Source organism: Zootoca vivipara, chromosome 4 (assembly GCF_965207765.1).
Source record: "Zootoca vivipara chromosome 4, rZooViv2.hap1.1, whole genome shotgun sequence".
NCBI lineage: Eukaryota > Metazoa > Chordata > Lepidosauria > Squamata > Lacertidae > Zootoca > Zootoca vivipara.
The window spans coordinates 40,223,902-40,236,814 of NC_142587.1; positions in this window are offsets into that span (position 1 = coordinate 40,223,902).

Here is a 12,913-nt window from a genome sequence, read left to right on the forward strand (position 1 = left end):
GGCACTGGTTAAATGCCTCTCTTTTTTAACACCCACCCCTCAAAATTGTCCTCTAATTTTTCTTCTGGAAGTAAGACACTATATATTGAAGCAGTGTCATATCACTCACTTTAAACAGTTGTTAAATCTCCAAAGAATCCTGGAAACTAGTTTGTAAAGGGTGCTAAGAAATGTTAGGAGACCCCTATTTCCCTCACAGAGTTACAATTCCCAGACTTCCCTGGGAAGAAAGACTGACTGCTAAACCACTCTGAGAATTGCAGCTTTGTGTGTAGAATAGAGGTCTTCTAACTACTCTGAGGAACCTTAATAAGCTACAGCTCCCAGGATTCTGGGAACTGTTTAAAATGGTATAATGCTGCTTTAAATGCAGTGCTTTTTTCTGGGGTGGGGGGTGGGTATGCAGAGGTAAGCATACCCCTAAACATTTTGTGAATCTACGTTTGGCTTTATTGAGGGGCAGTATTTCAATATGAGTAGGAAAATGAGAGTACCCCTAAACATTTTTTAAAAAGAATGACCGCTTCCCCAACATAAAGGGGAGGCACATTTTGCGCAGTCGCTTGCAGCCCCCCCTGGGATCCCTGAGGCAGTCCTGGAAGTTTGGAGGCTGGAGTCACCGCCCACTCAGTCAGCCGACCAATCCAGCCGAAGGGAGGCGTGCCAGGGGGATCGGCCAGGTAGGATCAGGTAGGCTTACCTGCACACAAAGAAGAGGAGCCATTCTTTGGATTCAGAGCACTGTTTAAATATATAGTGCAGATGCCAAATCAGGTGCTTGTAGATGACCACTTTCTCTCCTGGGCAAGACCGCTGACAGATAGGTAGAAGGGCTAGGATGGAAGGGGCGGGGGTTCAAGGTCAGCGGGTGCCTCTGACTATCAGCTTTCATTTTTTAAAAGAAAAGCACGTTAATCCGACATTTCTGAAGAAAGTTAGAGCACAAAATGTGGGCATAGCTCTAATACTTTGGCACTTGGCAGACAGCATCCTTGCTAGGGACACTTAATCACTGTTGCTAAGCAATTAGAGGAAGGAAAGTTGATAAAAAAAGCAGGAGAAGCTGGATGGAGGAGGATACTGGGGTATGTTTGTTAAAGCACTTTCCTTGTGTCCACATTATTCCATTCATTCCTCAAGTAAGTCGCCTTTATAGAATAAAACACAATTTGCAACAATCCTGTGAGGTAGGCTAGGTTAAGTTAATAAATGAGCATCAGCAGATGTTATTGTCAATAGATTTTTGGAGGTGTGTGTGGCGGGGGGGGGGGAGGCAGGGGCGGAGAGGAATACAGGAGGTCCAATCCATGTATAGTACACTGGGTCCTGGAACTCCCCGTAGCATCCCTACTCTGGAGTCACCCTTTTCTCTTGTCTTTCCTGTCCTAGGTGGGAAACCCAGTGACTCCACTGGGGATATGCACATGTGCTTTACTTTCATCCTTTGCAAATCAATGGGAATGATATGCATTTTACTTTGACTGAATCACAACATTAATCCCTACAGATACATAGGAAATAATGTCTGTATGGAAAGAATGGCATCTCACCCCATGCTGAAATATATGACATCCTTGGTTATTTTGTTGCTTAGTTATTTCGTTGTTATATATGGCGATGCAACCTGTTAGATCTGCTAGCAAAACTCTATCAGAATTTATTAGGAGGCACGTTGCCCATTCTGACGCACAACTCTGAAACTGAACAATGCTGTGCCCTCCCTAGCTTGAAAGTCTCTTATCTGTCTTACCAATAATAAGTGCCTATTGAAACAGAATATATATGTAGGCTGCTTTTTTTAATATTAACAGAAAGCCACCCCTCCAAAACATGAGAGCAGTGAGGACTGAGTGTAATATAGTGACATATTTCTATAGTACTTCAAGAGAAAAATGTATTAATCTTTGAAAACTAATAAGCTCTATTAATTGTTTTGTCTAATAGTAATAATATTAACCACAGTGGTATAGCAGTGTACATTTTCTATTGCTCTGTACAATATGTTCTTCTAATTCAAGTGTGTATTTAGCAAATCCTTGCTGTTTGGGAAATTTCCAAGATGGCTTTCACGCAGATTCTGGTTTGAAAGTGTAAAATAACCCCTGTTTGCCTTCAACAATATGCTTTTCTGACAGGCACAGTGAGAATAGTGATGGAGCTCCACAAGGCTTATCTCATGTCAGCAGCATGTGTTCTTTTAAATGCATAATGGGTTCTTTTTACACCCTGCACCATCTTCATGGATATATCTATCTGTCTTTCTGTCTGTCTAAACCAGGGGTGGGAAAACCTTTTGGCTCCCTGGGCAGGATCACAGGCCACATATGATAGGTGAGCTGGGCTGCCCACCTGCCAATCACATGACATCCTTGTGACATCACATAATGATGAAACAAAGGTTGAAACAGGAACATGGGGGCTGCTTTAAAGCACTTTGCAAAAAGCAGTGTTTGCAGTAACTCATTCTTCTCCTTTAAGTGGGCAAGTAGGTGGCAGGAGCCACCCCAATGCTGCTGTAGCTGCCTGGCTGCTCATCCACTTACTTAAAGGAGAAGTGTGAGCTGCCACAAACAGTGCTTTTACACAGGGCTTTAATCCCTACTCATCTCTGTTGACTCAACTCTTGTTCCCAGACCTGTGGAGCTACAACACAGTTTCTGGCCACTTGGTCTTGCTACTCATTCTAGACCACTGCAGAACTTTCTTCTTCCATCCTCCAGGACACACACAGCTCTTCATAGATGACTTATGCAGAGAACGCATTGCAAATGTGTGCAAAAACTTCATCAGGCACGCAGTGTAGGCCTGTAACATGTGCCTGCTAAACATGAAAATTGTGCAGTACTTCTGATTTTCCTCCCAGATTCTATTCTTGTTCATTCCTTTTTTACTCTCCCCTAGTCTTGGCTAGTTCCCACTTTTATCTTTTTCGCACCAGAAAAACAATGAATCATCTGGGTCAGCTTCAGCGCCAGAAATGCAGTCTATGCTTTTCTGTTCCTCTCCGAAGAAACATTCTGGTGGGTACTGCTATTGAGGTGCTCTAATCCCCCACATCATTTGAATCAGACAAGGGAGGGTGAAAGAAGAGCAAGCTAGTTCATCCTTGTAGCCCTCCATGGGATGGAGGCAAATATCTAAAGAGGGAAGCCTGCTTGTGTAGGCTTCCTACCCTATTTAGAACCCTGGGAGACCAGGGTGGGCAGCCTCCACAAGCACAAAAGGCTCTGTGTTTCAAGTATCATGCCTTCAACATTTGGAGGGCAGAAGGACAATGGTGGAAGTCAAGCAACCACATTCATCCCTGCTCTCTATGCACCCCTCCTTGTTAGAAGGACAAACAAGGGCTGGTGTCTCTTCATCACTGGTGGTAAATTTGACAGAATGTGTTTATTCCAAGACTGTGGAGAAGAAGCAGTTGCAGTAAATAGCTGGTGAAATCTAACTTAGAGGGAAAGGAATGTTGTGGGGGGTGGGATGGGAGGAGAGGTAAGTGGCTCATAACTGTGGGCCCTGTAGTACAGTTTCAGACTCTGAATGCACATCTACTACTGGGTTGCCATTAACAGGCTCACTGTTGCCATCATTTAAGAAGCTTATGGTTGTTCATAGTAAGTCTTATTATCATAAGTAGGTGGTGGCAGCCGCCATCCAGGAATAGAAAATAAAAGGAGGCAGATACTTTTCAGACTGGGGTAGAGTGAATGCAGAAGTCCACTAAAGAGGCAGCATCCATAGCTGCCAAGTTTTCCCTTTTCTCGCGAGGAAGCCTATTCAGCATAAGGGAATTTCCCTTAAAAAAAGGGATAACTTGGCAGCTATGGCAGCATCCTGCAAACTAGAGTTGGATCTGACTTTCTCTGTAGAGGAAAAATCCCTGCCAACTCAGCCTAGCCAAGGGAGCCAGGAATGTATACCAGCTTTGTCTGATTAAAATGCACTCTAGATTTATGACTTAGGATGTGCCTTGGATAGCAGATGGTAAATTGCAACCTTATAAAAAGAGATTCTCATCAGTAAGTTTCTTTCCTTGAGACTTCATATTGGAAAAATAAGAATAAAACCATTAGTCTGGATAGCCCATTAATGAGTTTCTCATGTTGTGGGGACCAACTCTCAGTTTCCACTGAAGGAAAAGAGCTTCAGAGACCAGAAGGTGACAACTTGTGTTTAATAAATGTATTTATCACCAGCAACTGTCAGTTCAAGAACTGTGTCTGATCTAGAAAAGTGATTTTCAGAATTACTTCAGTATTGTGATTAAGCTGCCCTCTTCTCCTACCAGCGACAACGTTGACCCTGATGCTGTTGACTGAATTATAACATGACAGATTCACTAGGTTATTCCTGAACTGTTCCTGTGAGAACCATTGATTTCTTATTTATTCTTTCCCCCCTCATTGCTTGCTTGCAGGAGCTTTTTAATAAGCGCAGCATCCCCAACAGTTTTAGGTCAAACCACGAGAACCTGTGCTGAGAACTTTTCTAAAGATTCAGTGTGGTAAATTCAGTAAGAACAATTTATAACTCCCTCAGTTTTCTATAAATGGCTGTCTCTTGTGCTTAATTGCATTCAATTTGCTTTAGAGATTAGCAGATTTCTTCAGATAAAGCACAAAGCAAGCAAGCATGCAGGTTTATATATAACCAGACAACCTGCCCACTTTTTTGTACAGACTTATAATAGTCATTCAGAGATCTTTGTATGTGATATCTCTGCCTATGGCAGGTATAATACATGATGAATATGTATCATTCACCAGCATTCTAGCTCCAAATCTACTTGATCACTAAGCTGAAAAGGGAAGTTTCACTAGGGATGGGGGAGAAATTTGATTCAGTTCATATTTACAATGAACCTACCTAATTCATACTTTCTGAAACATGAACTGAAACACAGCCACCATTCAAAATTAGCACTTCTCCAAATTTTACAATCCAGATCTGCAGCCAAATAGTGTATACAAGAATGCATTTACTACAGTAAAGTTTGCCTATAAATGCCTATATTGCTGAAAATAAATGTACAAAAATGCATCATGTTAGGGGAAATTATTTTGGAAAACTGATTGAGGGCACTAGGAGAAGGGGACGACAGAGGACGAGATGGTTGGACAGTGTTCTCGAAGCTACGAACATGAGTTTGACCAAACTGCAGGAGGCAGTGGAAGACAGGAGTGCCTGGCGTGCTATGGTCCATGGGTTCACGAAGAGTCGGACACGACTAAACGACTAAACAATGTATATCTTAGGCAAACATGCATACAAATGTAAATATTAGGCTAAATTTACATTAAAATGCCTCATGCATATAACATAACATATAAGATTCATGTGTGCATGAACTTGCATACATGCCTCATTCTGTTATCATTTAACCTAAAATGGAGAAGGAAGGATCGAGAATATTGCACATACATTTATGTGTGTATATTTCTACAAATTGGATATATGCCATGTTATTCTAAAGATCTCAGAAAATTGTAACCTACCCTATGATGTCCCATGTGACAAATTCTCCCCTAAACTGTACCTGGCTCAACAGATTTAGGTTGGTGAATTTCTTGTTTTGTTTTTGTTCAATTTGGGTAGGCATTTTGAATTAGCTTTTAAAACCTTCACATTGCTATTAAATTTTCAGTCACCAAATCTATCCATAGGGAATAGTCATTTGGATCTGTCATGGTTGTTCTAAATTTTACTTGAAACATGGCTAAAAGAACTTGTTTGATCAAAAGTACATTGGAAATTGTACCAGATACAGGAATAGCTTGCCTCTTGCTTTTTAAAAAAATGCTGTGCTATGAATACAATACAGTTATGCAACCAAGTGGATGTTCCTGCTCCAAATGCATCCTTCTGTCTACCAAGGCAGAACTTTTCTGAGACACTACTTCATATTTAGCTCTGACACATCTTGACATGATGGCAGCTGATGACAGGATTAAGGGGATTAGGAAAGACATTCTAATGCACAGCTAAAGCTTTGACAAAGGACCTGGTCCCTAGATGATGATATTGCATGTGTCATCCACTTATACACCATGATTGGTTTCTGTTCATGTTCTGGCAAGTATCACGGTAGGAACCGCAAACTAAGTAATGATTTGGTATCTTTGCCTTTGTCATCACTTCACAAAGTTTCTAATGGTTTGTGCTTTTTCTACAAATAGGAATCTTGACTGGATGGTCTTGTGATAAGCTCATCATTTGACTGCTGTGCATTCCAGAAATAGCAGACTTCCATTCTGTATTCCCCATCCCACCCCTTAGGAAGCAAAGCTGTCTATAGATAGCTTCTGAATTGGAGTCTGTGGTAGAATGGTTGTGCCTGCCAAAGGACACTCTCAGACTTCACTTGCCTCCTTGACCCCAGCATTGCTTTACTGTTATCATGCCACATATCTCTGATATGAACAAGACAACGCTATACAATATGCCATTTTGCTATTTCGCAGGAATGGGTCACCTCCAGTTGTTAGATTTCAACTCCCACCAGCTCCAGCCAACACAACCAATGGTCAGGGATGTACGGTAGTCTAATAACAGGGTCCTCAACTCTTCTATATGGAAGAAGTTATTCTGAGTGGTTATTCTGAGCCAAGAGTTATTACTGCTAGGCAAAAGGGTTGGTATCTAAGATGAATAACAGGAGAAGTAGTGATTAGTCCCCTGAGAAAGCAAACAAAATCAGAGATGTAGTGTGAGGCCTGTCAAGAATATAAAGCAGTATTCAGCATGCTATAGCCACTATTTAGTGTTACTTCCCTTGCTGCCTATGTCATACCAAAGCGCAAAGGTCTGGGATACTATGCTACTAATGATGTCATGGGTACGATCAAATAGATGATTGTGACACAAATATGTCTTTATTTTGAGAGCTTTGTTCTATCACATGACTCAGGATGAGCCCTGAGGTTGGTTACTACAGTTTATTTGAAAAATAAAATAGTGTAATAAACTATATTCAACGCAGTACTCTAAACTACAAAATTTAGATGAAATTGCACTTTCCTCATTGATAAAATGCTACAATATGACTGCTTGGCATACACAATATCTCTGCCAGAGATGCATCATTTCAGAAAAGAAGCCCAAACTCCCCACAGAAAATGAGCAGAAATTGAATATTTGTGGTACTATCAGGAATGCCTAAAAAGTAAATCTGCCTTGCGCATTATCAGACAATATGGAGCAATAATATATCTGTGCAAATATTTGTCACTGTACTGGTATGTGATAAGGAAAGAAAAATCTGCACTGTATTCTGGAGCTGGTTTGTCAGATTGTGTTTTTGTAAAGAAAAGAAAAAATCCAGAAGCATATTTATGTAGGTCTATAAAAACACTAAAGCAAAAAGTGTCAGGCATTCTAGAGACTAATATTCTTTGTGGCATGAGCATATATTGAAAAAACATGTGAGCTGATGAAAGTGGCTATTGTCTGCAAGAACTCAAGTCATATTAAATCAATCTCTAGGTTGCTTCAGCCCCCCTTTTTTACTTAAAAGGTAGACAGAAACTCTGCATGATACTCTACAACAGGGGTGGCAACCCTTTTTCTGCTTGTGAGGAGGCTTCTGGGTTCTCATGCCTGTGGGGAGCAGGAAAAGAATCAAAAGTGGGTGGAGCAACAGACGTGACCCACACCTTTGCACAGCAGGCTACATCCAGGGGTGTAGTGTGTGGGGAGGGGAGGGGGCTGTGGCCCCAGGTGCACAATTTTGAGTGTGTTTGTGTGAACCAGGCACCCCCACGCAAGCGCTGGCTTTTGTGAGGATGCCCATCCTGCCCAGGCACATCCAGACAGGCCCCATCCCCTGCTTCTTGTCTTTCACTGCCTGCTACCAGGGGTCTCTGGGCCTTGGAGCCCAGCCTAGCCTCACCGCCAGCTCGCTGAATGGCCAGCCCCCTTGCTGAATGGCTGCCCAACCAGTGCTCACTCCTTGTTCTTTTTCTAGAAAAATAGTACTGACTGTAGAGATGTTGCCATGTTCAACAGTACAATTCTGAATGTATATGCTCCATTCTGAACTGATAAGGGCCTCCCCTACTTAAGCATTGACTATGAGAAAAATGTGCTGTAGAAGGAAAAGCCAAACACATTTTGCTTAAAGGGAGTTAATGATGTTCTACTGACAGAGGCATAGTTTCAAATCAAAGATTTAAGAATTCATTCCTTTGAAGTATGGAATGTGCTTCTGAATAATGTTATGGGGTTAGGTGTCATGGATTTTGAGGGGTCCCCTCCAATCCTGTGATTTTATAGCTGTAAGATCTGCAGAAAAGTGAGAACTCTAAAATGCTCAAATGAGTCTGCTTTATTATGTAAGCTTAGGCCAAAGTGTTGCCATAGAAACTAAATAGTTGGAAACATTCCTGGAAGGTGAGCTGAAGCAGCCATGTCTTTCTTCCCTGTCCCCTGTCTGGAGATTCCCATGTGTGTGAAAGAGAACTAAAGAAACTGACAGCCTTGAGACAGAGAATTGACCTGCTCTCTGAAAAAAACAACAACAACTATGATTGGTGGCTACCTTAGAAACATAATGGAGGAGCAAGATTTATTTGGAGTGCTAATACTGTACTGTAAACCTTCAAATCTTATGCTCAGCCTGCATATATGTGTAAATAAACCTCAAATTTCAGAAAACACAATCAACACTATGACAATGTGCAGGTATGTAGGACAGTCATGCTCTCATTCTCCTCCACCTGTATGGGCTGGATTGGGAAGAGGTACCATCTAACCTGTCCCATCATAGATGTAATGGCTTATCAATAGCTTGGTAGAATGATGGCAGCTGAGCATTGTTATCCCAGTGTTTAAAATGTTCAGAAATGACAAGGTGAGCTGTACAAAGCTGCCATCTGGAAGTGGCCCAAATAAAAACCAGAGATGATGACAATGATTACCAGCACAGGACTGTCACAACCGTCCTATGCCACCATGACGCTTCTGCACTGTTTAAAGATAATGGCAAAATGAGAACATTGTGTTTCAACCTGGATGTTGTTGGTGCAATGACTCAGAAGGTTTAGATCATTCATTGACTTTCCAGATATGATATTTGAATCACTTCCCATTGGAGATTTAGCACTGTTTCATACACCTGTTTTATCTTAATAGGCTGCAGCACAATAATAACAAGTTCAGACACTGACTGTAGCTATTTAATACATAGCAAGAAGAGGTTCCTTCTTGTGTTTGATTTGCTCCCATTTCTGTTTGATTTTCATTAATGCTGGGAATCTATTGATTGCCCATAGACGAATTACACATGTAATCAGAATAAGGTTAATGGAAACTGTATTGGGAGTGCTCCATGAGTCAATGGTGGAATGCATCCATTAGCAGGCTTGAATAAACACTGGCCACTTCTGACCTTGTCAAAACCCTTTCTAACCGAAGTTATATAAGCAAACAACTTCTGATTACCTACTTGGAGGAGAAAAAGAGGTGTTTTAGTACACAGATCCCAAATAAAATGTAATATGAATTCAAAATATGGCCCATTGTTAAAGTTCAGTTCAGTTTTTGTTTTAAACTAAAGACCATTGAAAACTCATAGTGTGGAATGGCACAATGAATATTATAAAGAATGGCAACACATACATACAGAAGCAGATGGTGAGGTGAGGCTAAGCTCCATCCAGCTGAATTGTTGCTGCATACTAGGATGGAGAGGGTGGGGGCAAGGCAGCCATGTGGTTGGTGTGGTGCAAATGCTCTTGCTGGCATGTCTGCACTTTGCCAGTCTCACTGCCACCTTCCCCTCCTCCTCTCCTCTCTGGTATGAACCAATGACTCAGTTAGAGGGACGTCAGGTGAATGGCATGGTCCCACCGTACCATGTGCTACTGCATACATGTCTCTCAACTCAACATGAACATTGCTGGTTTATTTCAATGCCTAAATCAAATTTGTGCCCTGATACCATCAAGTCTTATTTAGCTGTAGTAAATAAAACTGGTATATAAAGTAACCCTCCAAAGAAGAAGATACAATAATCAATTGTGTGTATTTGCTTCTAATGTTCTGGGCTGCTTTGGCAAATAAGGATATCCTATATACAGATGTATTTTACATGGTCTGATAGGACACACACACACACACAAATAATTTGTTAACATCAGATATTTTGAGAAAAATTCTGACAATATTTTAGTTCTAGGGCCATTGTACATATGACAATAGAGATGGTATTCAATCAACCAAGTTTTATTTAGAGTAGAGCTAATGAAATTAATGACCCTAATTTACAGCACAATTCTATCCCTGCCTACTCAGAAGTAAATCCCATTGAGCTCAATGGGACTTTCTCTCCCATAACAACATATACAAGTGCAGCCACAATCATGTTCATTAATTTCAGAATATCATGAACTAGATTTTCAATCATATGCATGCAGATGTTAGCCTTCTGTTTGAAGTTATCATGGGAAGTGGCTGCACCTCTTGGCCTCCAAGCATTGCACTCCCCGTCGCAGTGTCTCCACATCTGCCCACTGTCCCCTGTCAACCCGAGTGCTGGGCAAAGCTTTGAAGAAGGTAGGCATCACTTCACCACTATTAAAAAGCAATTACATTAATCTTGTTGTAAAGACCAGCTTGAAAATGATTAACAAAAACAAAAAAACCCACACATTCTCTGATAGCAATGCCCTAGTTTTACATGAAGATTCTGGAAATGTAGTGGTAAAAAAATGATTACTCAGATGTGTGTGACTATGATTCATCACAGAGGCATAAACGATTTCTGGATTTTTACCCTAAGATGCTTTTTTAACGTTAGGCTTGGACAAAATCATTTGATACTTTGGTAAAGAGATGAGTAACCCCCCCTTCCACTTGTGCAATAAATAAGGGGACTAAATGAAAGAGCCATCTTATTTGAATCCAGACATTTGCTACTTCCATTGCTAATCCTAGAGATGTAGATCAACCTTCCCCAACTTAGTGCCTTCCCCAACTTAGTCCCAGGCAGCAAAGATGGAATTTATGTGGATTGCTGCAATCTTCCCCTTGCCTGATGCTCCAGTTAGGACTGGTGCTGCACCAGGGACCATAGCTGCCAAGTTATCCCTTTTTTATGGGATTTTCCCTTATGCTGAATAGGCTTCCTCGCGAGAAAAGGGAAAACTTGGCAGCTATGCCAGGGACCCAGGTGTGCCAAGTTGTGTCAGATGCCTGACCGGCCATGCCTTTCATCCACAATCATGTTGTGGATGAGAGATGCTTTGTTATGGACTCCCCAGTATTCACCAGCAGCAGCAACAGGCATGTCTGGCATGGCCACGAGAGACTTGCTGAACCAGGAGTGGCTCAGTGGAACAGACTTCAGCTATCTGCTACCCCATCTCCTGAGATGACCTAAATGCCTATCAGTGGAGGCATTTATGTTGATGTACTAAGAACACCTGCAAATTTCCTATAATGCTGAACTCAAGTGGGGAGTGCCAACAGAACTAAAGTCAACTGTGAAATGAGAGGGACATGGCAGCATGCAGGGGCGTAGCCAGGATCAAAACTGGGGGGGGGGGCAAGCCATGGTCGTTCAGGGGCGGGGCCAAGGCACAGAAGGGGAGGGGCCACAAAGTGGGCGGGGCTAAAGGGCCAACGGGCCTGATGACATTGTGGCGGTGGCAGCAGCGGCCACCTTGTGCTTCTGGGGCTGGTAGCGTTGGCGGCTACCCTGCTTGGCTGGAGAGGACGGGAGGGTCGGGCAGGCGAGAGGGGGTGGCAGGGCGGGCGAGGGCGAGGCAAGACACGGCCGCAGCCACGACGGCTCCGAGGCGTTGCTGCATATCAGCATAATATTTCAACCATGGTTCAAGCCCCACCTTAGGAAAAAAATCCTGCATTGCAGGGGGTTGGACTAGATGACCCTTGTGGTCCCTTCCGACTACAATTCTATGATTCTATTGATATATTACCATACATATGCATCATTCTGCTTTCTTGAATTGTCCTACTCCTAGGCATAGCATCCAACTCCTAGAGGCCTAGGTGCCCCCCCCCAATTACTGGTAAATACCGTATTTGAAAGAGTCATCCCCCCATGTTGATGGGCTTTCTATGTGGGGCTTATCTGCCCCCCCGTATTTTATTAAGGATGGAAGAGGGAGGGAAGGAAGGAAGAAATAGAGAGATAACTCATATTTGTGGGTGTCTCTGGATGACGCTGTGATGCTGGAACTCTGCAGCAAGAGGACAGGAGGGTCGGGCAGGCGAGAGGGGGTGGAAGGGCGGGCGAGGGCGGGGCAAGGCATGGCCGCAGCTACGACAGCTCCGAGGCGTTGCTGCATATCAGCATAATATTTCAACCATGGTTCAAGCCCCACCTTAGGAAAAAAATCCTGCATTGCAGCGGGTTGGACTAGATGACCCTTGTGGTCCCTTCCGACTACAATTCTATGATTCTATTGATATATTACCATACCATATGCATCGTTCTGCTTTCTTGAATTGTCCTACTCCTAGGCATAGCAGCCAACTCCTAGAGGCCTAGGTGCCTCTCCCCACCCCAATTACTGGTAAATACCGTATTTGAAAGAGTCATCCCCCCATGTTGATGGGCTTTCTATGTGGGGCTTATCTGCCCCCCCCGTATTTTATTAAGGATGGAAGAGGGAGGGAAGGAAGGAAGAAATAGAGAGAGGGATAACTCATATTTGTGGGTGCCTCTGGGTGACGCTGTGATGCTGGAACTCTGCATGTACTTGAGCCTTGTAAGCAGCTTTCTCTCTGCTTGATTTACAGCAGGCACGTCCAACAGGTAGATTGTGATCTACCAGTAGATCACTGGATGTCTGTGGTAGATCACTGGTAGGTCACTGGCACCCCTAAAAAAAAGCTCACCCAAAATTTTCCTCCTCCCTCAAAAAAATTGAACTATGACCTGAAGCCCTAAACA